At 33.3% G+C, this 27,080-nt stretch overlaps 1 protein-coding gene across 1 annotated transcript in view; it reads right to left on the bottom strand.

Moving 5' to 3' along the window:
- The window catches only part of LOC132722069 (transient-receptor-potential-like protein), a gene marked incomplete at its 3' end in the record, with an annotated part of 91,085 nt that extends 66,772 nt beyond the window's left edge, over positions 1-24,313 (bottom strand). Inside the window, exon 1 of the mRNA XM_060706491.1 lies at positions 23,976-24,313. The remainder of the gene's footprint in view (positions 1-23,975) is intronic.
- Between the last annotated feature and the right edge of the window lie 2,767 nt (positions 24,314-27,080).

Here is a 27,080-nt window from a genome sequence, read left to right as displayed (position 1 = left end):
AACTAACCAGGCACATGCTTATACATACGTCAAAAACATGTACCGTATCAAAAACATACGAATATTATTCTTTGTTTGATTAAATGCACGCAAAACAAAAGTGAAAGTATCAAACTATAGTAATTAAGCTATAATCATGACCATATGAATAAATATAAATATGGCAGAGGTTAACGGGTATGTCAATACTCAACACTATAACTTCCCATACATAATAATTCTTCTTATTAAATAGCTAAAACAATATAAGATTCGCATGGACATTCAGCGGTCTCACAAAAAAACATCCAAGTGAAACATTTACAGAACGCGCAAGATACATCTCGATTGAAAAAACATTTCAGAGTTTTTAGAAATTTATTATTCAAAACACTGGGATTTTCTTCTTGCTTATTTTACCAATGTCTAAAAGTCGGTAAAAATAAAATAGCACACACGAACTCGGACCTTATACCATTTGTCACAGCAATCACAACACTGGAACGGACCACCATTACATGTGTGGCTGCTGATATTGAAAAACAAGACCCAATCAATTGCGTAACTTCGTAATAACCTTAAATGCTGGGAGTCATTTTCAATTAAGAACCAAAAGTGTAAAAGGCACAACGTGAGACATTAAAGCCATGAATAACCGCCATAAGAAAAATTGAATTGTAAATAATGAAGTTCGCTGTTAAATGTGAATCCCCTAGGCTGGAACTAGCATGAACGACTTGCTTCAAGACCGTCATTAACAGGCCAAATCAAACCGGCCGCAACAGTCAAGGTCGCCGTTTTTTTGTGTGTTTTGGCCTTTAGAACCCGTATTTTTTCTCTTATCAACGTATGTAAATATAATTGTGACAGAACAAACATGTGAAACAAATTAGAATTAATCCAGTGGGCCCCCCAACCTCGGTTTTGGATGGAAAAGACAGGGAAATGTAAAATCATTGAGATAAGCATGAATATGATACGTCAAACAGAACGAAAGTCATCAACACAATTACTCTGATAAGTAGTCCGACATCACTGATATTTCGTGATTAATTCAACAAAGATATCGAAAACTAATTAATCAAAATAATCAAATATCCAGTCCTCACACGATAACTCAAAGTTAATTACAATCAAAATCAATATCCCAGTCTATTAATCAAGATATCGGAAAAAGTAATTACATCAAATATACAATTACATTAGTAATCGTCAAAGATACCGAAAATGTAATACATCAAAAGTATAAAATTCCAAATCTTATGAATAAAGATATTCCTGAAAAAGGTAATTACATCAAAATATCAAAATATCCATCTAAACAAGATACCGGGGAAGGTAATAACTCAAAAATCAAAACTCCAATCATTATTCCACCGGAAAGAATTTATCCAATCACACCACAATGGAAAATAACGATATCATGCGAAATAACTATATCAAATGACTAAGCAACACTTCAATCTGGAAGACTTTCAATCATTGTAAAATATGACTGACTGACAAAGCGAACATGCACGGCCATGACCGATGTGGCCTGGACATGGTCATGCAACGTGTTTGCTTAAACTAATTTTCTGGTAGGCTGTACACTCTATTAAATAAGGTAAACGTGCAATATCTTCTGTTTAAAAGATATATTGTAATAATATAGAAATTGCATTGACCAATTCTTACAAAAACTAGTAGATTAACATAAAGTCGTTTTCTGGTGAAACGATAATAGACAATGTACAAAAAGCTTTTGTTACAAGAAAGAAATGGAAACATACGTTGTTCGGTCTATTCAATAAATATGTAATGATAGACGTAAAGCAACAATCGTTACAACGTGAACAAACCACAGACTGCCGTTGCAAGGCACATAACTCACTAAACTTGCCGGTGGTCAATTTAAAAAAACTAGGAAAGAAAGACCGCCTGAAATTATCAATTAGATAAACTAAACAGTAATCTTTTTGGCAGTTTAAAAAAGGATGCATTCATCTTAACACGATACTTGAGAAAAGATTCCGAAGAACCAGCCAATTACAATAGTGCATGACCGGGGTTACTATAAACAAAAAGTACATATACAAAGCACAACAGCCTCAAGTTTAGAGTTAAATACTGAACATTTAAAAAATTCCGAAACCCATTATAACTAAGAAAGCAAAATTCAGTACGGTACAACACAGTTGCGTTGCCAATCTTCTCAATTTTTGAAACAATATACACAATCGTTCACGTACACATATAGAATCTCAGTACAGATATTAATTAATGCCTTTTGGTAACGACTTAAAACATAAAACATGACGAGACTACACAAAACACACTGATTGTGTTCAGCGAGATATTGTTCCAGAATAAACGGTAGTGATAACATCACATTTGCTATCTACTTGGACATTTACTTGAAAAACAATAGATTTAACAATAAATAAGACAGTTTTGAAACAAAATTGGTGGTGAAAATCTTTATGAAAACGTGATTGATAAGACAATTAGAACAGTTAGGATCCAATGATGGAATCAATGGTAAAGTAGGTCGCCAACTTTTCTAAAATCTATTGCATAACTTTCTAAAATATATCTCATAATCTTTGTTTTCGATCCATTAACTAAATATGCAGATGAAAAATACTATGCATAATTTAGGGATTTGTACGCATCTGTTTTTTTGTATCTGGTTGGACAAACAATATGTGTCTACTACATTTAAGATAACCTTCATGATTTCGTCCAAACAGATTAATCTGATTAATTATCCGAAATTACTTTAGTTCAATTGTGTGGAAGCATAGAGTATCTATTGAAACAACCGCACTGAGTCCGGTCCTCAAACTAGTAAAAGCGATAGTAAAGTTGATCTTGCTCAAGGAAACTAACGCTATCCTGATGGTTTGACAGCAACGGCAAGACAATCCTCAGACAATAAGTAAATGAGGAAAACAAGGATTTCCAAAAACCAGAACAATTAAAAGCAAAATTGTGTTTACTATGACGACTACAACTACTTCAACAAAATGTTGATTTAGTATCCAACAATAAAAGTCTAGAGCCCCCTATACAAAACTATAAATGACACTTGGGTAATCTTAATCTTTAATACGCATACACATACACATTCACATACACGCACACCCAGAAAGGAAAAAAACCAATAATTTTCCGAGAAATACATATCCATTGTCGATAATTCCTCTTGTAAGCTGCCTATTGGTGTATTTGCTTCCACGGGTCTCATACAAAAACTGCAGTTGATGAAAACACAAATGTGAGCTATTGAATTTAGTCAGTACTATGCTTTAACCGGTTAGTCCTTTATATTATTTATTTTCTTTAAGCAATCTAGATCATAGACATATATTGAACGATATTTAGCAATCATTATTTGTATTATTTCACTATATTAGAACAAAACATTTGTTCTTACTTGCAAAATAGAAGTCATTTTGACAAAAATGGAATGTTAAAATTAATCATGCTAAACACAAGAAACTTATAAATAATACTTAAAAACAGGAATTTCAATTTTGATATCCTACAAAGCAACCATGCTATATACATTACAAACTGAACGGGAACAAATTAAAATGGTCGACGTCGTGCCGAATATAACTTTCATATCTTAATCTTTCATTTTCTAGAGCATCTAATGTAATGCCACTGAAAAATTAATATTTTCTATAACACCACCTTATTTCTAAAATTACTTCCAAGTGTACTAAGCAAACGCTATCAAAAATCGTCTAATATACATTTAAATTATTCAAATGAACATGCTGAATGCCAGGCAATTTCACTAATATCAATTCCATTTATTGGTGCAAGACGCATTTTCTATAAAATCCAAAACTAAAATTGTAGGGTCAAATACATTCAAATGAATATTTGCGTGTACATACAATGACAATCAGTTTATGTGTGCACGACAACAATTGAGCAATAGAGATGAGCAACGAATAACCAACAGAACGAAGAGAATTTGTGATACCGAAGCTATCTAATACTGTACAAATTAGAAAAAAATACAAAAACATTTGTGCTTAAACTTATTCATCAATTTAAATTGATTCCATAAAGTATATACACCAGTTTCTTTAACGCTAACAAAGAACAAAAAATTAGAGATCAACATAAGTAAAAAAGTATATTCCAGTGATCTTTATGTAATGCAATGATAAACGTCTAGAATATACTTTATATTATAATAAACTCCTCACTTTCTGCATATACAAATATGTTCAATAAAACGTTATTCAGGCACAGTAAATCATGTATTCAGAATCGTGAAAGCGATATTTAATGTTAGATAGAAAGAAGCTAGACGCGTGCAAATAAAATACCAACAATGCCAATATTTACTGCGCTTGGGACGTAATTTCAATTAACGCCAACATAACAAATATATTACCTAGACGCTTGAACTGATTTTTTGCAAAAGTTTGACAGAACAGAACCCATCAATACATCTAGCATAATTTATTTATTAAAATAGAGAATGTGTACGTTTTGGTGTAATACATTCCGAAACGTTTGTTGTTGTTTTGTGTTCGGTCCCTCGCACGGGTATCCGTCTGCTCTTGAAATGTACAGAATCTAATCAGTTCCTCGAAAGAAAACAAATTGCACTTAGTAGTACTGATGACACCTGCCTCAAACGACGCAGGTGGCAGCTGGCTCTGTAAATTCCAATGTGCACTACGCCTGTGATCGGAGTGAAAACTACCAAACATCAACACCACCATGACTTTGTCTGTCATCTCATGAACCTGACTTCTATTTCATATAGTTTTTGTTCTATCATCTAATCAACTAAATGTAACGAAATGTAGAGAAATTGTACCAGACTTATCGGTAAGCAACAACTATTAAACCAACCTATACCATAAAAAGTCCATCTGGAAGAAAATTGATTTCAAAACTAATTTCAGAATAGATAAAAAAAAAATAAACCTTAAAAGGTTAAAACCCGGAGAACAAGTCACGTATTTCATTTCTCAAGTATATTAATTTACAATACATAATTAGATAACAGTATATAAAAAGTCACCTAAATAATCATCTGAGTGTCTTAATAACAATTTGAGTACAAAGAACATGAATCAATGCCAACTTTAATTTGTTTTTAAAAATACATTTAAGGCATCGATAAGAAATCAAGTTGCAATTAATGCATTGAACATGGATACGATGTAAAACGCCATATGCAAATGAAATAAGAATAGTAACTAACCGCACAATTTCAGATCTAAACTTCACAGAATAATTTTGAAAATTAAAAGTACATATTAGATACTCACTCCTGGCATTTTGGCAATGAACAAATGTCTAATGCTGCAACAGTGTATTACTGTCTCTGATCACCATCTAAGGTCACATTTAACTAATTAATATCACATTACTTTTCCAATTTTATAAAACAACACAGATTAAAGTTAACAGCCTGTGCGCCCGAATAGCTCCCGCCGAAATTCTGCCTGCGATATACATTCCTGACGCCTAAATACAAGTTATCAGAGTTGATTTAATTTCACTTAAATCTTATAAGACCCATGTTTTGTTAACGTCAAACCCGCTTTAATATCTTAATAAACATTTCGTCCATCAGTGCATGAAGTTTCAACGAGAATTGGTTTGAAATAGGTCCACATATTGCACTTATTATAATTATGGTCGGAGTGCGTAGTCAAAAGTGTCACAAATGATATTCACACACTGTTATATCAAAGCTCTTGATATCCTAGAATTAGGAAACTGAACATATTTATAAAATAGAATTGCATGATATAAAAGTGCATACAGCACGGTCTTGTTTTAAATCTAGTAGGCATCAGGTAAGAAGTGACCCCCTTCAAAAGCATACGTATCCAATATAAGCAAAACTAAAGTAATAAATGCCCGGCATACTGAATCATCGGCACTGATCCATTTATTTTCAATAACTTTATGAAAGCAAATACGTTCTGTTCTCGTTGTATAACTCAGATATGGTCTGAAGAACAGAAAGGGATGCTGATTAATAAAGCTTGTCAGATATTATTGTTGTACGTTAGATACGCCGAAAAAAACAATTCTCCGAACCTTTTTACACTGACTAAAACTTGTGTACATTACAAAATCATTAAACGGGTCGGCAAACGTTAAGATTTTAATAGGGTTTAAGTGATACAATCCTCTTTGAGACCATACATTGCCTGATATGGTGGCTGATTTACGCCATGTCATATTTTCGCTTCTTCGCCTCAAATTGCGAAAATGCGAAAACATGAAGGGACGAAAAAGTTTGTCCACCAGTTTATAATATCAGTAGGGGGTCTGAATTTGTTGTCCCATTGAAAACTTTCTTGCTTTTGCGTTTCCCGAGATTTAGTGACTAAAATATCATTATTAACTTCAAGAGCCCCCACCTAAAATAAACAGACACTTCCTCGATTTATCAGAATATACATGAGTAGGTTGTCATGGACAACAATAATGTATAAAAGTTTATTGGTATCAAACTGATAAAAGTAACTTTTGGAATGTATTGAATCACAGAACAGTACATTTCAATTCTTTTTATAAAGACACGTCCAAAACAAATAGTTATCAAAATCATAGAGAGTGGTGAAATATTTCTAATGTATGTTACCATAACATCCATAGAAAACAAAATATGCCTATATGACAAATAAAATCGTTGTTTTTTGTGTGATGACCTTTCAAAATATGACACAATATATACGACAAAATACTGCAGTATGCATAATTATCGAAGAAAAATGCTTTGTCATCATATATATAGGTTGCAAATGGAAAACAATAGTATTTGCAATAATGTTGGCATCAACCGGTTTGTACTTTAATAAATCACAAGGTCTATGAGAAAAAAGTACAACAGATTTAATTGTTATGCTTTAAAGAAATGTCAATTGTATCAGATGAAAATGCACAAATCTTTAATAATCAGAATAATGAATTATTTCTTATGTCTGTTACCATAACAACCAATGAATGAATTGTCATTTTAGAGGTCAATTTAATCATGATACAAAAGACAACGATTATATATTTGTCGTATTGGCAATTTTTAAGCTTTTAAGGTCTTGTGTCAATATATTTCAATGGCCAGTAAAAGCATTGGAAGAATAGTATATACAAAGTTAAGCATTTTAATAATATTTATCATTTCATACCTTATAAAATATAAGTAATGAACTGTCAGTGATTGATCTACGAGATTTTAGCTTTGTTTCTATTTCTAGTGTCCATAGCATCTATACCAAATGTTTATCATACCCCATATAGCCTCGTTGCGATTTTCAGAGACCAAAAAATCTATATCAAATGCATATCGTACTCGATCTAGTCTCATATTCATTTTTAGGGTCAGGATTTTATATCAATTCCTTATTGTACTTGAAGCAACAAATTTCTGTCGAACTAACACAAAATATGACATTGTTGTGAACAATACTGATTATATTGAACTCGTACACCCTTTCAAACCCTATATCAGACTCGGCTTCGCCTCGTCCAGTATATGTTCACACCTGTGTACCCGTCAAATAGAATTAAGTATTGTACTAAACAACGTCTGATAACCTCATGATATTTCATGCAAACAGTTTATGTTTGTTCATCAAAATATTTCACGCAATTTGACCTCCGTCTTATATTACTAGTAATTACATGTTTTTTTTAATTTGTTAAATCTTTCTCATAAATTGTGTCCATGTATCTTTTAATATTAACAAAACATCAATAAGTTATAAATTTATCTTAGACACAAGACTGTAATAAATAATAGCATCTCAAAGCTTCGATTATTTATTACAGACAAAGTACCTTCAATGTCAAACAAGGCCGTGATATTTCAACATAGATGGCGTATTTGATATACTGTACCTGTTTCATGGTACGGAAAATAGAAATGCGAATTCTTATTAAATATAGAAACATAGAATCTTAATTTGAACTTATCTTCCCCTAAATAGCATTATTCCATTTGGAACCTAAGCCATAATTTATATTGCACTATCTACATGTACCGATTTTTTTCTCTCTTATTTTCTAATAAATCCAATATCGTTTAATCCAATTAAGAATATGTTAATATGTTGGGCGTTGCTGAATGAGTGAATGCCTACAGACACATAAGAAAACATTGCTATAAATGAAGTATTAGTGGTCTACGCAATATGACCAATAAATTAATAAAATGAATAAAAACAAGACGGGATTAAAAATGAATTCAATGAAAACATTGATTTTATAAATATCCCTACAAGTTGTGTTCTCAGGAACAAGTGTATACCGTCATATTACATTTTACGCTGCAGATATACTGCTCTTAGACGTAATCTATTTGAGATATCAAGCTAGTTTACCAGTTAAAGCCAAAGAACAAAGACAAATATGTGAAAAAGTGATCCCTCGAAATCATTAAAAAAAGCAAAATTACATGAAAATTGCAGACTCGGTTTGATTAAGTCTGTACATGAGGGATAATGGAAAAACTGCAACATCCCTCACGCCCCTAGCACCGGCTTGAGCGGTACTCAATTCTCAACACTTGAAAGTGCTGGACTCAATGATCCAGAAGGACTAGAAAAATATAACCAACGATATATGATAACTTTATGTAAATCGACTCATGCTTATTCTGCATTGCAATGCATCTAGAATCTTTAAGCAGAAGGGCCCATGTGTTGTTTTAGTCAAAATTAATATCTACGAATTTGACACATACGAAGGGTGTTTAAATATGAATGCAACTAGGACAACATCTCGTTATTAACCACGTTTTGCACGAAATATGTACATGTATCTCATAGATGGCTGTGTAAGCTCTCAATTGATAAATAAATGTGTAAATCAATTCAGTCTAGCTTTGACAATATTATATTAACATTATCTACCACGCCCGGCAAACTGTCGCTCCACTTTGATATTCATTTAAGTTGTATTTTTTCGCCGTTCGCTCGTTTTGCCGTTCACCACAATTTTGAAGTGGAGCGACAGTTTGCCGGGCGTGTCCACTCGTGTATACTAAAGCTTTAATGGTTGGGAAAAGGTCTCCCTCCCTTCACTGACCAAATACGGTCCTATATCAAGAACCGCTAAATGTTTTGTATACAGGCGAAAAGGAATTATTATTTAATGAAATATGTCGTGCGTATGGGAATAATGAACTTTCTTTTTTATCTGTCACACGGTAGTGTAAGAAATTTACAAGTGATGTGGATTCAATAAAAGATGCACCTCATGCATGGCGTCCGAAAACTGCAACTTCGCCAAAAATGGTTGAAAAAGTAAAGGATTTGATTGCTACTGATGCAAGATGCGTTGTATCTCTGTAGGAGCCGCTCATTTAATTCTCAGACGTGATTTAAAATGAGAAGGATAAGTACCAGATCCTCCAATACCCCATCCTCTTACAAAAGAGCAAAAACATGCTCGGATAAGAATCTCCAAACAATTGATGACACAGTTCCCTATATACAACAATCGGTCTTTCTCAAATATCATCACTGGCGATGTGTTACGTGGGTTCACTTTTATGAGATCCATAGCGAAAGATACATCACAAAATATGGGAAACCAAAGGAATTCAAAGATATTGCATAGCAAAACGCACCATAAGCGTCAAAAAGTTCGTGTATGTAATTTTCTTTACCAATCAAGGTTCTGCTATTCAAATTGACGAAGCAAAGGGTAAATCTGTAAATACCAAGTTTTACCAAGGTTATGTCCTTTATAAATTAAAATAAATACATATATTTCAGCATCTGGTCTCCGTGGTGACAATTTGTTGCATGACAATGCTTTGTCACATAAAGCGGCCATTGTACGAGAATATCTGAAACAGGGAAAGGTTGTCGAACTTCCTCACCCTCCTTATTCGCAAGAGCTTGTCCCTTGTGACCTTTTCCTAATTCCGAGGCTCAAAAAAACCTTGTTGGAAGAAAAATTTCGGTTCATCTATTTTCCAGTGTCTGAACAGTGTACCTCAAAAGGATTAGGAAAACGCATTTCAAAAATGGATTTAATGACTAAAACGTTGAATATCCAATGGTGGTTAGTATTTTGGAGGATTGAAATAATTATTTTGGCACTGTTTGTTAAGCACTTCTGAAGTCTGAAAATTGACCCAATTCATTCATATTTGAAACACCCCGCGTAATGGCTCCTGTTTTATAAATGAGTTACTAAACATCATGCAATACATGAATATTGGCTTCTGTTTTATTTCCGCAATAAATATGTTCATGAAATTTGACCTTAAACCTGATTTATGCATCAAAAATACAATATCAAATATTTTGTTTTTGTTGTTTTTTGTTTGATTGTTTGTTTATTGCTGTTGTTTTTTCCAGTTTATAACCTATCGTTTTATTTACGCGTTAAATAACACCAAAGATGTTCATGCAAGTCGACCTATGTTTCGTTAAGCATTGCAACACATCTAAAATGTTCAATGCTAATAGACCCATGCTTCATTAAGCATTGAAAAACATCAAGAAACTTCATGCTATATGATATATGTATTGTTTTAAGCGTTATAACACATTAATAAATTTCATGCAGTATTTGTTGAAAATAAAAGATGAGTTACGACTCTGTTTTCTGTCTAAATAGCGTGTTACACCATAATTTGAAAGAACGGATTGGAAATGAAATGTTTGTAAATTATAGCTCCTTCCGAATGGGTTTTTATCAGTAGGGAAAACAAATGATTTGTTAACTTCTAAAATATTTAATTATTCGTCCATAACATTTCAAATTATAGGATACTTTCCAAGAATAAAATGCAAACAAAAAGGTTGAAAACTTTAATTGCATCTTATCTGATTTACTGCATTGGATTTTGATTGGCACATTAAATTATTATACTTTCGAATGTTTCATTTGTATTTAAATCTAGCAAATGTTTTTTGTTGTTTTTTTTTTCATTCTAAAGTAAAACATACAAATAAAATTCAATGATCAGTGTACATCCTGTGGCAGTTTCTGGTGAATCAAATACTGAAGGTCTGAGTTTGATCACAGAGAATTTCTTTACCTCGGACATAGGTTCTATACTGTTGGATGAAAAACTTCAAATTTTTAACTTGACTTTACCAAACTTGATAATGTTTATGTCACAAAAAAAGGAGATCGACAAGTCCGTTTTGGAAATTCAACAGGTTAATTTAATGAATTTAATGAATTCAAATGAAAACGCATATTCTTTAGTTCAAATTTCATGAATTTACATGAAGTCGAGATATTTCATACATATATTTTTTCAAATTTCATTAATTCATAGGAATTATTTTTATACTTCAAATTTCATGAATTCGTACATAATACATATTTTTTCAAATTTCATAAATTCATACGACGAAATCAAGATACTCCATACATTTTATTTTTACTTCAATTGTCATGAGTTCGTACGAAATCAAGGTATCTTATCAATGAAGTTATCATACATTAATTTTAAAGAAGCGCGGTATCAGACTCGTCACTGTCATATCGTGAGACTTAATTGATTTTTAATTAAATACCGCACAGATAAAGTAATAAAGATCCGTCTCTTAACATGGCTTACATTCGTTGTCATGGTAATTACTTCATTGGTTCAGAAGAAAAATGCACATGTATATAAAAAAAGTAAACACGTAGGCGCGTAATCACATTATATGACCAGACAATAAAAAACTGTTTTAAAGGCTAATTATGCCTCAAAAATGCTATTATTTTTTCTCAACTAGTATGGTTTTGTTGTTACTTTGTTGGGGTTTTTATGTATCTTTTTACAGTTTCCAAAAAATACTCATTTGCCATATCCATAAACTGTCTTTAACTGATTTTGTTAAGTAAGTAATTGGTATAATTATAGTGAATTATAATTTTGTATGGAAGTCAAATTACTACTTCGTTTACATTTTTCTACATTTACGCCAGATTACTACATGTTCAGCGCTATGTCTTCGGTAGTTAAACATCTTTCATGCTCTAAGTTCATGATCAAACATGATTTAACACATGTTTGACATTTCTGAAGAATTTAAGACATATGAATTTCTGAGGCATAACGTGCCTTTAAAAGTTACCTAGACTTTCGCAAGTTAGACTGCTTTTTATATCATGATCAAAATGGCTCATTAAAATTTTACTACATTGTCATTTTGATACAGACAAACTTTGACATTTTCAATATAAAAATCTCATCCGTATGCACTCAAGTTTCTAATAAACGATAGAAAATTAAAATCTCAAATATCTATCGATTTTGTCGGCTTCATCAAAGAAATCACCTATATCTACAAGTGTAACGTTGTGGCTCATCTTTTTACTAATGATTCGTTAACATAAAATGAATTTTGTTCTGTAACATTATTGTAATTTTGCATTAGTTTTCCTCGAACAGAACTTGTATGTAAAATAACTGTCATATCAAAAATATTAAGACGCCATTGTAACAAATTATGTAAATCAAAATGCAATAATAATCTCAAAACTGCTATCGATATAAAGTATATTTCAAGCAAGGATAGAGAGCATTTGAAATTCATCATCTTAAAATCTTTACGATAACACTGTGTTTTGTTTGTTTGTTTGTTTCATTTTACGCCTTTTCCCAACAGTATTTCAGTCATATTCCTAACCCATCTTTCCTGGAGAAGTTAAACCCGCAACTTAGATTATTTCCTCGCGCGCTAAAACTACCAAAGCAATCTCACGGGGATCGAACCCCACCTGGCCATTTTCGGTCATCACCGGCGACGGACCGTATATGTCAAAGACCTTCCGCCACTTGAAGAGATCGGGTTAGTGAATTTCGCAAAAATTTTGCCAATTATTATTATGAACAACGAAAGCCTTTAAAAAAAATATAATTTAAAAACAATATATTGACACTCCCTTACTTTCTTGTTTCGGGTGACTATGTCATAAATTGTTTTTAAACCCAGTGACTTTTCCTAGAAAGATAGTGTCTTAAATAAGGCACATAAACTAGTTAGTTGTTGTCCTATTTGTTATACAGAAGCCTTTAAATGTCAGTCAAAAGTCTCATTTTACCTACATACTTTCCTAAGCAACATCATGCCTTTAACCTGTAAAATATCGTGATATAAGTAAAATCAGGATAACTTTAGAGAATCCATAGAGCTTTTCAGGTTTGAAATACAAATACGTGCTTGCTATGAAAACTAGCGAAAACTTTTTTAAGGTAAATTGATGCGTGATATTGAATACTTTTTATAATTATTTCCGGCGTTTATATTACAGGGTTTTATGATATGTACTTTTTTGATATTGTTTATAATGCATGAATGACTTTATGTTGGGTGAACTGTACCTCACAATACATGAAACAATTCAGTTACATTAAAAAGTCTATTAAAGAGATAATGCAAAGTTTTCATCTTCAATAAGATTTTATATAAAGGTGCCATATGATACAACAGAATTGTATGATTTTTTAAACATCAATAGAAATCTTTGAAAGATTATACGTTGGTTTATATGAAGCTCGATAGGGTTCTTATTTCTTTTGCTTTCTTATGTGTTGTTGTTGTTGTTGTTGTTTTCAGCTGGTTCATAGTAACATTTTAAAACAGCACGCCTCCAGATTCATACTTCTTTTCAAGAAAATTTTTACACTGTATTTAAAGGTAAAATATTGTAAAATGAACAAAGAAAAAAAATTACATTGCAAACAGCAATTACAACGCTTGAAAATTATCAAAAGAGGTCAAAATATGCAAAAATAGTCCTTAGTGCGTTAGTAACGTAGTAGATATATGGTGAAAAATACTTCAAATTCAGTCATTACTTGCATACAGCATGAAAATATTTTGAATTGTGAATATTTTTACTATTCTTAAAATCTTAGAACATTTTTCACAAGGTTGATTTTCCTGGAACATTTTGGCTCATCTGGAGGCATGCAGCTACTCCGGATGGGCTAACAAATAAAAACAAAAGCACTTCACGTTTTTATAATTTCATACTTGTATTGATATTTGAGCCGCGTCACGACAAAACCAACGTAATGCGTTTGCATCCGCGCAGTCTGATCACGATCCATGCTGTTCGCTTACAAACCCTATAACCAAGTTTAGAGAAACTTGATAGGCGAACAGCATATGGATCCTGATCAGGGCTGCGCGGTATGCCCGCAGGCCTGGTCTGGATCCTTGGCTGATCGGGCAAAAACCACTATGTTGGTTTTTGTTCCGTTGACGCGGTTTCATTTAATAATTTTATACCCTTGTATTAATCATATTTTAATAATAAAATTAGCGGAGCTATGTTGCACCTATGTTGAGCTATGTCTGGTTGTTCATTCGTCAATATGCATACATGTATTTAGAAACATTTTAAGTTATGTGTGTATGTACAAAATGTCTAAATCTGACGTTCATCACTTGAATTTTTAAAGCAGCACGCCTCCAGATTTCTGCTAATGTTCGTGAAAATTTTGAAAATGTATTCAAAAGTAAAATATTGTTAAGCTGGTACTTACAACCAATGTAAATTACAAAAAAAGATGTCAAAATATGCAAAATTAACCCTTACTGCGTTAGTAACGCAGTAGAAATGTGGTGAAAATTACTGAAAAATTGGCCATCAATCGCAAATAACATGGAAATTATTACTTTTATCTTTAGTCTTTTTACTTTTCATAAAACCTCAATACATTTTTCTCAAGTTTTATTTTCTTGAAATATTTTGGCTCATCTGGAGGCATGCAGCTTTAAAATAGTCTTACTATTTAGAATTTTTTAATTATTATGAATATTTATAAATACTTTTATGCATATAAAGTTTATAAATGGAGTGGGTAAGATGCTAATGGAGACAATTAAAAAGCAATAACCGGTTTGCATTTGCGGGTACTCAATAGAATTACTCTCCCCCTAGAAGCTGACTTGGCAGCTTGAATTTGGAATGCTGAAAACACGGTTTAAATGGCGAAATTTAAGACTGAAGGATAAACTTCTAGCTGTTTTATCTCGTTAGCAAATATTTCAAAGTATAAAAAAAGTCGCTTTTACAATCATAATATCATTCAGTGTGTCTAAATAAAACTTGCCAGGTAATATAGTTGAATAGAAATCATATTTGTCATCATAAAATAATTTACGATTCTTCGAGCAAGAAAATTTCTCTAGAAATGATTTAGGGTTACGTTTCTGATTAAATTTTCTCAAAGTCGTGTTTATCAGAGAATGAATTCATAAGGTATAGCAGATACAAATGAGCCGCGTCACGACAAAACCAACATACACATGTAGTGCGTTTGCGACCAGCATGGATCCAGACCAGCCTGCGCATCCGAGCAGTCTGATCAGGATCCATGCTGTTCGCTATCAGTTTCTCTACTTGTTATAGGGTTTGTAAGCGAACAGCATGGATCCTGATCAGACTGTGCGGTTGCGCAGGCTCGTCTGGATCCACGCTGGTCGCAAACGCACTATGTTGGTTTTGTCGTAACGCGGCTCAAATGAATGTGACAATTTAAAAGAAAAAAGTATCAGTAAACAGAATCTCTATTCTGATATTATTTACGTATTCAGTACCAAAAGTAAAGTATTAAGCATTGGCTTTCTTTCAGATAGCTATGTTAATATTCTTACGATGGAACTATAAGAATTGTTAATTATCTTAGCGTCATCGTAACATATTGCAGGCGTCAACTGCTATGTAACCTCTTGTCATTTGTTTGGTTTTACGGCACACCAACACAATCTAAGTCATATGGCGCCGAAACAGGACAGATGATTTTGGCAAAATTCGGGTGTTAAAAACGTAAAGGAACACCCATTAAGCCTCCTCTTACCATCAATCAGGTTTAAACGGTGGCTGCCTTTTTGATGCCTCAACCTGTAAAGGCAACTCGTCAACCACAAGGAGCGCAATATGTCCTTTCATACCTAAACACTCTGTGTAATCACAATCATATTTGAAACAATTAAAATAATGATACAAAACGAAAATATTTCCACAATCTTTGTACACTTTCGTTCACCCGCTTAGCATAATAGGGAGAACAATGGATTTGAAATCCAGGAATAGCCGTCGGTTTGATGAGAGGTGATCTCTCAGACCGTTTGTCTTTTACCGCTGATAACGGAATCAAGACGGGCTTGATCAGAGGTGATCTCTCATATTGAGTCTAATGACCGTTTGTCTTTTACAGCTGACAATCGGAATCAACAAGGATTAGGAGTCGGTCAATTGCGGAGAAAATAGTAATGGCCAGTTTGTTATCCAGAAAAAGCCGATTAGGTGGACAACCCGCCGTGATAATTGAGCCATTGCACGACAAAACCAACATAATGCGTTTGCGACCAGCATGGATCCAGACCAGCCTGCGCTTCCGCGCAGTCTGATCAGGATCCATGATGTTCGCTTACCAACTCTTTTACAAGTAGAGAAACTGATAGCGAACAGCATGGATCCTGATCAGACTGCGCGGATGCGCAGGCTGGTCTGGATCCATGCTGGTCGCAAACCCATTATGTTGGTTTTGTCGTAACGCGGCTCATTTGTTTTGAAACTAGTATCAAGGGACAAACTAACATGTTATGTTTCTTAAATCAACATTCCTATATGTTTACAATAGAATCGACTTAAATCAAAGCATCAAATAAATACTTCACGGAATAAGCGTTATTCCGTCCGTCTAGGAAAATGAAAGTTTCAATAGTAATCTAAACAAGGCGTAAAAGTATAATAAAAAGAGACTCTTTAAATGAATTTGTATCTCTAAAGAATAATAAATCGCTAAATTCATCTCTAAGAGAAGATTAAAATACATCGATGAATGAATTTTAGACACAAATTGTTTATGTTTTGTGTTTAATTTAAAAATAAAATCTGATTTTGATGTAAACACGCTCGTCAAAGGAAGTAAAATTGATGCAAATTTGCAACAATTCCAATTTTGATTGGTTAACGTTGTCATGACGTCATACACGAATATCCATGACGTCAATGAGTAGGGTACTGTCAGTTTTTATATGACAAACAAAATATATCCTATTGCAAAGTTCGAATCTGGTCATGGTTCAATGATTTTTGGAAGAGTTATGTCCCTTGCACTTTGAAAATAATATTAATAAGTTCTGCCATATCTATATTTATCTATATATGTATTTAACAAAATATTTGATATTCAGTATTGATAAAATGTCAAATTTTGTTTTGCTTTGTATTCAAATATAAATACATGTATGTCTAAGTACTCGGGATAATCAAGATGAATTCGAGTGGATTAGCTTGTCATGTCGAAATGAATTGATATAAACGTGATATTCGTTTTATAAGCATATTAAGCCATTCGTTACTTTTGGCATTCATTTACTATGCATTTAGGTAACGTAAATGGTTGTTCGCTACATGTCGAACAAACTCGCAAACATAGCATAATAAACATATCCAGTGTTGTAACTTATAGGTCTAGACGGTAATTTAACGGCTGTGTGTTCAAATCCCGTCAGGGACTTAGAATCGTGTAAATGAGGGTGATATGCTAGTACCTGTTTGTGTCAGAAATAAGGCACAGTCGGGCAACTGGGGTCTAGCTGGAAGTTCGCCATATGATCTCTTCAGAGTTTGCGCAACCCTGACAGAAAAATAAAATCTACAAGGATACTTCTACATATAGGCAAGTATAAAAGCAAAGTTCTGCTGAAGCCATTAAAACAGAACAGTTGCCGTGGGCAACAATATTTGCGAGCAATCTTTTACGTATCAAACATTGCATTGTTGGCTGATAAAAGAACACAATTAATTTCAATAATCATGTCTTTAATGAAATGTCAAACGTATCATATTAATATGCACAAATCTTGCATAATAAGAGTTGTAGAATGCGTTTCTATAGTATGTTGCCATAACAACAGATCTTTAGAAAATGGTATCTCATTTTAGAGATTTTATTTTTAAAAATTTATATTTACCATATATGGATTACGGTGTCTATACCAAGTGGCTTATTGTCATCTGCATGGGGCAGATAACGACAACAAAGAGCAGCTCAAGGTAATAATTTTTGTCCATATCTTTTAAGATATTTCATTATTTTTAATGTGACAAAGTGTTAAACCCTCACATTATTTTGCGCAAGTCATGCATAATTTTATTTTCTGGTTGTTTAAGGTTTGAGAAAATCTACATGTTGTAAGTATATTGTTTATTTGTTAAATTGATACGTGCATCTTCACGTTTCTAAAAAAAATATATCTTTTTAAGCATATATTTGCTTGTATAGCCTACAATATTTTACAACAAAAGTTGGATGCTCGTCCATTAAAAATGTATTTATGCAATATAAATGAACTCTTCCATTAAATATGTAATTATGAAATATAAACGAATCAAAATCTTTGTTTGTTCAAGAGTACTATTATGCATGCATCGCATTCATTTCTTTACACAGTAACCAGAAAAAAAAATATTTCTGATTTGTTTTCTTATGTTTAACTGTACAAGTTTTGCCCTAATAATAAAAAGTATGTCTAATGATTATGAAGAGCTTTGTATCCCAAAAGTGTTGTATTACAAAATGCAATTAATACAAGAAACACAGCGTGACATCGCAAGATTATAGCGTCCCTTTTTCTGGTTTTTATTCTGTTTTTACGTCTCTTGTAATATATTTTAATTACGTTGCTTAGCATCAAAACGCACGGACCATTGTCAACATATCATAGTTTTTATTGATAGTTACAGACCTATTGCAACAAAATAGCATGGTATATTTTGAGGTATAGTTCAATTGGATGAATGTGGAGATGTTAATTGCCCACCTGACCATGCTGTAACTGAAATTGCCCCTTCAATATACATGTAATCAGTTGCAGACCAACGAAATTTATACTTTATTTAAGAATGCCCTGCTAGTTTGCATAGACAGCTCAGCATTCCGGCACTTTTACACTAATTTTCAGAATGCTTTGCTGGATTGCCTAGCCAGCTGAGCATTTTAACACTATATTTAGGAATGCCCTGCTAGATTGCTTAGCCAGCTGAGCATAATAGCAGAGTATTTTTACACTGTCTTTTGGAATGCCCCGCTTGATTGCTTAGCCAGCTGAGCATTACAGCAGAGCTTTTTACACTTTATTTTGGAATGTCCCGCTAGATTGCTTAGCCATCTGAGCATACCAGCAGAGTATTTTTACACTGTATTTTGGAATGCCCCGCTTGATTGCTTAGCCAGCTGAGCATAACAGCAGAGCATTTTTACATTCTATTTTGGAATGCCCCGCTAAATTGCTTAGCCAGCTGATCATAACAGCAGAGCATTTTTACACTATATTATGGAATGTCCCGCTAGATTGCTTAGCCAGCTGAGCGTAACAGCTAAGCATTTTTACACTATATTTAGGAATGTCCCGCTAGATTGCTTAGCCAGCTGAGTATAACAGCATTTTTACACTATATTTTGGAATACCCTGCTAGATTGCCTAGCCAGCTGAGCATTACAGCAGAGCTTTTTACACTTTATTTTGGAATGTACCGCTAGATTGCTTAAACAGCTGAGCAGACCAGCAGAGTATTTTACACTATATTTTGGAATACCCTGCTAGATTGCTTAGCCAGCTGAGCATAACAGCAGAGCTTTTTACACTTTATTTTGGTATGCCCCGCTAGATTGCCTAGCCAGCTAGGTATAACAGCAGAGTATTTTTACGCCATATTTAGGAATGCCCTGCTAGATTGCTTAGCCAGCTGAGCATACCAGCAGATCATTTTGTACACTATATTTTGGAATGTCTCGCTTGATTGCTTAGCCAGCTGAGCAGACCAGCAGAGTATTTTTACACTATATTTTGGAATGCCCTGCTAGATAGCTTAGCCAGCTGAGCATACCAGCAGATCATTTTGTACACTATATTTTGGAATGTCCCGCTTGATTGCTTAGCCAGCTGAGCATACCAGCAAAGCATTTTTTTGCACTATATTTTGGAATGCCCCGCTAGATTGCTTAGCCAGCTGAGCATACCAGCAGAGCATTTTACGCTATATTTTAGAATGCCCCGCTAGATTGCCTAGCCAGCTGAGTATAACAGCAGAGCATTTTTACATTCTATTTAGGAATGGCCTGCTAGGTTGATTACCAAGCTGAGCATACCAGCAAAGCATTTCTACACTTTATTTTGGAATGCTTTGCTAGATTGCTTACCCAGCTGAGCATAACAGCAGATCATTTATTTCCCTTTATAAATCGTAATGCCTTTTTGCTTAGCTCACTGTTAACTGCTAACTTCTCACAAAACTATATAAAGTTTTTATTGATTGTTACAGACTTATTGCAACAAAATAGCATGGTATATTTTGAGGTATAGTTCAGGAAATGAATGTGGAAATGTTTATTGCCCACCTGACAATGCTGTAACTTAAATTGAGCATTCAATATATTCTTTTTTGTACGATTGTTGATGTGTTCTTTTAAAATATCTCAAGGTGAGCGGGGGACCGTTGGGTAAGGGAGATGAGGGCGGAGCGGAGAGGAAATCAGGTAGGATGAAATTAGATAAGAGGGGATGAGACGCATCCCAGACACAGATATATACATGTAGAACAAAATGCAAATATATCCAGTCATTCCATTGTAACAACTTTAATGTGTTAAAAGTTGAACATTTTAACCAAATCACAAAATTAACATTTTAAGTAGAATGCCATGTGCTCTTTTAAACTATGGCGATCTTACAGTAATAACGGGTAAAACAATAAGAAAATAAAAAGGAATGTGTCTTTAGACACAATTCTACACTTAAGCATACTTATGACAGGAATTCTCTAAGTTGAACCAAAACTATATGCTCCGCAGACAAATTATTTACAAATGCCAACTGATTGATAACCAATTAACATATGACAATGCTAAAGTGGCTGATTTCGGACGCTTTTGTGCGTCGTGTTGGCGTAAGGACAAAGCGCCAAACGGCGCGGCGCGTTGTCGGACTTTCGTCTTGTCGTCATGTCTCTAACAATGTACGTCAAACGGCGCGTTGTCGTGAGGCGTGTTGTCGCGATGTCACATTGTCGCTCGGTTCAAATTGGAGGGAAGGCTTATAAGCCAAGCGACAGGCGACAACGCGCTGCACGACAACGTGCCGTTTGGCGTGCTTCGCTAAAGACAGGACGATAAGACGAGAGCGCGACAAGCGCCGTTTGGCGTTTGGCGTTTTGTCGTGTTCCAGCTAGCGACAAGGCGATAACGATATAGGTTGCGTTTTCGCTATCGACAACGCAATGCGCAATGTACCAAATCAGCCACCATAAACATATGACAATACTGCTCTCCTTCATACAGTGGTTCAGTAAGTATATGCGAAGGAGAATGGCGATTAAAAGTACATCATTGATAAGGACAGATAGAAAAAAGAAAAATACGAAAAAATGAACCATCGCAACCTTTAAAGGGAATGGTGGTAGAACCCATGGAGAGGGAGACTTGCATTGCGGAGGGTGGGAAAGCTAAAATCGCGAAATTGTTGTGCAAAACCTTTATCTGTTCAAAATGGTATGCCCCTCTACGTCCTAATTTACGATATGACTTTTTTTTTTTAATTTGTCAGGGGATTTTTTTTTCAGATATCGTTGACAAACAAATATTTTAGAGAGAGGAATGGCTGAATGAGTCTGAATTTCGCCCCTAAATTTACCTTAAAAAGCACTTGTCAATTCAGCATTTCCTTCTAGCTATCTCTTCCCAAAATGAAAACTAACAAAATTTACATTTGTCAAATCTTTTCTTTTCTCTATCTTTCCCTACTTTTTACCATCATTGTTGTTAATTGTTTTGTTTTCCAGTCAAAAATAAACATTTCAGTGTTGGAATTATTTATTTTTTGAATAAAGATAATAATAGTAATTTTTCAAATTACTTTTTGAATAATGAACTAGGTATTGGCGATTCATTACACAAGTTTTTAAATTTATATTCAACTAGCTTGTAAATCGTGTTTTTATACTAAATTGAATATTTTATAGATTTTATATTATTAGTTTAATATCAGACTTAACTGTACATATTAGCCATAATTATAGAATTTAATCAGACAAAATTATAGAATTTTTTAAGACGAAATTATATAATGAATGATATTCGACTGAATTGTAGATGTTCAGCAGATTAAATTGCAGCTTGTCTTTGACTAACTTGTACACCAAGATGCAATAAATCGGATTTCGCAATATAAAAGAAATACAATATTTTGGTTATTCAATATATACCAAAATGCAATATATCGGATATCGCAATATATTCCAAAATGCAATGTATGGGATATCGCAATATATATCAAAATGTAATATGTCGGATATTTCAATATATACCAAATGCAATATTTCGGATATTGCAATATATACACAAATGCAATGTACCGGATATTGCAATATATACAAAATGCAATACATGTATATCGAATATTGCAAAGTAAACCAAAATGCAATATATCGAATATCGCAATACAAAGTATATACCAAAATGCAATATATCGGTATAGCATATTATATAATATTATTGCAAAATATCGGGGATCGCAAATTATCGATAATTGCTTAATTTCAGAAATTCTATCAAACCAGATATCATAATATATTAAAATAAGCAATACACCAAATTTTACAATTAGTCCCCAGCACTATACATTAAAAAAACAAGTATAATGATATAGTTTAAACTTAATTTGTAAAATATACCTACAGTTAAAACGATTCTTTTACTAAAGCATATATTTTTCATACTGTTTAGAACCTTTTTAGATAAAAGTTTGAATAGCGTGTTTACATGATAAAAGAAAATAGCCCTCATATTCTTTGACAAAAGTTCACCTTAACTGTAGGAGTTTTCTACAACTAATATTATCTAAGAATACAAATGCGGGCTATCTCTATACAAATGTTGTTATGAACATCTAAAAAAATAAAGTAATTATTTTGATAAACTGTAAAAGTGCAACGGCTAATTTGTCGGGAAAAGTTTCTATGTTTTCAATAGCTGACTCAGGAAATTATTTTTTTCTATGCAGAAGAAAAATAAGTTTGCAAAGATCATTGATTCTTAACCGAGTTAATTTGTTTTTTACCGATTTGAAAACGTTGAATGAACATGAACTATTGTGATACTGATTTCGGAACATTTTAATTCAATAGGAAAAATAAAATGATAGAATACAATCAGTGTACTTTTTGACAATTTCCATTCAATGTATACGTTGAAATACATATAAATATTCCAACCGAATATGATCCATAAAAGGCAAGAAAAGCGGTGGATTGTGTATTGTGTAAAATAAAGAAGAAAAGCCGATGTGATGTTTTTTGTTGTTTGTTGTTGTTGTTGTTGTTGTTTTGTTTTTTTATTTAAATTTAGATTCTTCTCGTTAAGGGCGTGGTATAGTAAGTACAATAAAAGAAAACTAGCCAGTGAGAAACTGTTTAGCGGTAAATTTGAATGCTTTGTGGTAGAGTTTGAATTTAGATCAACTCCCTATGTATGTGTATTTGTTCTCTCTTTAAAGGTATTTTAAAAAAATGTTTTCTTATAGGCGTCATCCTTGGCCCCTACATTACAAAAGGTCAATCCAGTGAAAAAGAAAAAAAAAGTTTTTCAACAAATTTATAATAATTGTAGTAATACAAAATTAAAGTTAATATGTACTAGTAACGTATTTGATAAAATGCAATCCAATATTTATGTTTAGCTTTAGATAATGGGTGAATTAAATGTTAAAATAAAATACGAAAGTGTATATGAAAAAATGTCAGCGCAACATCTGAAAATATTAGAGTAGATCTATGTATTCTATTTATGTACCATTTCTTTATAATAAAAAAGAAAACATCCATTATCACCCTTAACATTTAATAAATGATTGCCTTTAAAGATTATTGTTAAACATTTAAAGCAAGACATAAAACACTATGAAATGAAAACAAACAAACAAGGAAAAAATACAAAAAATAAATAAATAAGCACAAAGTTGACAAAAGGAGAAAAAGAAACTTACCTTTAGTTCTTCATCTTTTGCGTTCTTTCACGTTCTAGAAAATCCTGCACGTTCAATTCCAATGAAGTATAGAATACACCTCACTTTTGCAGAATTTTCTATGATTCTCATATATGGCAATCCAATGTAACGACGTTTGCTACTATATTCATTTATAACCATAGAGAAATTGGAGAAATTGAATATCGGAACACCAAGGCAACAGAACGCGATGAAATATATATATATAAACGTTGTGACAAAGCATATTTATTGATGAAAGTAACAAGAGCAATATCATTTGACGATAGTTTAACTAATTATCTTCACCGGCAGACGACAACGGTTTGCAGACGAGATCGGTAACTTTGCGACAGGAAGTGACTGTAACAGCGTTCATATCATATACTGATGTATGATTAGTAAGCAGAGATTTATCACGCGGTATTGATTGACATTTAACTCAACTTTTACTCCATGTTTCATGTCATCGGAAATTTATTTAATGCCGTCAAGTGCTTCTCGTTAGCACTTCTTCAATTTGTTAACAGATCATCACTTTAAGTATCTATTTGTACCGTTTTTAGATTATTTAATTGATCTAATTACAATGGTATCTGTTAAACGTATAGTGATATTTTTTACAATAGTATACAAATAGCTCTAACACATATAACATTTCAACACTAAGCCTGCTAAATTATCTCAATAGATTTGTCCAGTTTCCATTTTTAAACCTGCCCGTATCAAAATTAAAACTAAATTTGTCCACTTAACAAAATAGTACGACAGACCGGTGGGGACATTTCAAATTCACAAATTCCTGTTTCAGCTTCGAAATCTTGAACTCATGAAGTTAAAATCATTTTTGTAGGCTACATTGAAGTCGTGAATTTATGAAGCTGTGAATTCTTGAAGATGAACCCGAGAATTTAAGGAGTTGAAATGTCCCCGCCGGTCTTTCGTAGGATAGAGTCAGTTCAGACTCCACGGAAGTGTAGGCAAGTCTGATAATAATTGTTGTTTTGTTGATAAACCAAAAGTATAGAAAATAGATTAAATGTTTATGTGTTATACAATTATCCATATCATTTCAATTTGAATCACCATAGCAATGTTGGGTCGATCTGATCTTCAAAATACTACATGCTACTTAACACATTTATGGTACCTATAAAGATATAAATTAAAACAATTGAAACAGTCCAGTGGTAGAGTTCTGCTTATGCACTTCATGACACCGATGTATATGGCATCGGCGGCGTCGGAGCGGTATCCACTGTAATCTGATAATTTAAAAATAAAGGACAACAGATTATTGACATAACATTTCTTCTAGCAGATTGGTTATCCTAATTGATACTGGAGCGGATGCATATGTTTGAAATTGTTTTGTAGCATTACATGTAAACAGTATATAAATGTTACATCCAACTGAAAATGATAGAACAGAATGTTAACCCGAGACAAGTGATGTTAACTGAGGCCGAGGTTGAGGCTTATTTGTTGAGGGTGAACATTCGTTCTATCATCCATTCGTTCTATCATATTTGGTATATATTTGATTCATCATATCGAACTAACAGCTATAATAGCGCATAAAGCTTCTAATCAAGGGAGATAAGCGATACGGTACAGAATGATGTGCGCGTGAGTTAATAAATCACGTGAGGTATGACCTTTAATTAATCGCCGTTATGTGTCGCAACGCCTGTAAATTTCGCACCTGTCGCACCATTTCCGCTAAATGTCGCAAAAGTTTCTGCCGTTAAATGTCGCAATGTTAACTTTAAATGTCGCACAATTTTCCCTTTCGTTAATTGTCGAAACACTACCGTTTAAATTTGCAAGATATATATTATCATGATAAAATAAAGTTAGCTTGTATTATATTGTACAATTAACATTGAGTAAATGTCTGTACAAAATACAAAGGAATGTCCCGATCCATTTGCCGATTCAAGATGAAAAGTGCTTTTTAAAGTGGATTGGCACATTCAAGAAATATTTCAAATATTGATAAAAACACACGGAGGGATACTAGAAATCATCCTCCATCAGTAAAGATGTAAAATCGCTATATTATGGTGGCTTATTTGTGCCACTCGTGTTTTCACCCCGTAACCTCGCCAAGCGAAAAGTCGAAAATTAACAAGTAAAATTGGCGGGGGCGCGGAGCGAAAACACGCTAATTAGGGGAGGCGCGGGCGAAGTCTAAAAATAAAACTTCGTCCCGCGGGGGCACGAGGTAAGATTTAAGAAATTAAACGGCGGGTCGCGGACGCGTAAACACGCTAATTAGCGCTCGTGCTTATTAGCGTGTTTTCGCTCCGCGCCCCCGCCATTTTAACTTGTAAATTATCGACTTTTTGCTTATTAGCGGGTAATATTTTTAAACTTCGCCCCGCGCCCCCGCTAATTAGCGTTTTCGTCCCTTGACCCCGCCGTTTTATTTCTTAAATTTCGCTCCGCGACCCAACGGGCCGAAATTTATTCATTAAATTTCGCCCCTCCTTCGCGAATGGCACAAATCAGCCACCATACTATATGGCCTTTCAAATTAATTAGGACTTTGCACAACCTAATGATAAGTTGTTTTTTTTTTTAAATGAAAACTTATTAGGAGAAGTGAAATTCTTATTTGTAGCGAAACCTTTTTAGAAGTTATAAAGTTCAAAATGGGTTTTATTTAATATTTATGCTTTTGAAGATCCTCCTATTTTTATATTATCCTAATAATATTTAATATGTCCTAATCATGCTTTTCTACTTATTATTATTTACAAAGTTGTTATCAGGATTTTTGTCCTAATTATGAGTAAAAACTCTAATTTGTTTTATTTAGGAGTAACAAATTGTTTTAAATGTTTTTATGATTACGAGTTTATCAGATTTGCTATCTTAAAAAAATTATTAAAACTTTGCAACAGAAAGGTTCCGTACAAAAGTTATCATGTTAGAGATGTTCGACCATGCGACCACATACATGCATCGAGGACATGTTAGAAGGAAAGTGACCGTGCGACCACATAAACGCATCACAGGATTCCCCTTCTCTCATGAGAAAGGGACAAACAGCTGTCCGCCCTTTAATCAAAGGGCTGACTTTCAAAATATATGCCATTA

The sequence above is a fragment of the Ruditapes philippinarum genome, unplaced genomic scaffold (genome assembly GCF_026571515.1).
Source record: "Ruditapes philippinarum isolate M1 unplaced genomic scaffold, ASM2657151v2 ctg4506_1_1_1_1, whole genome shotgun sequence".
Classification (NCBI taxonomy): domain Eukaryota; kingdom Metazoa; phylum Mollusca; class Bivalvia; order Venerida; family Veneridae; genus Ruditapes; species Ruditapes philippinarum.
The sequence above is the reverse complement of the archived record's forward strand: the minus strand, read 5'-3'. Positions and strand labels throughout refer to the sequence as shown.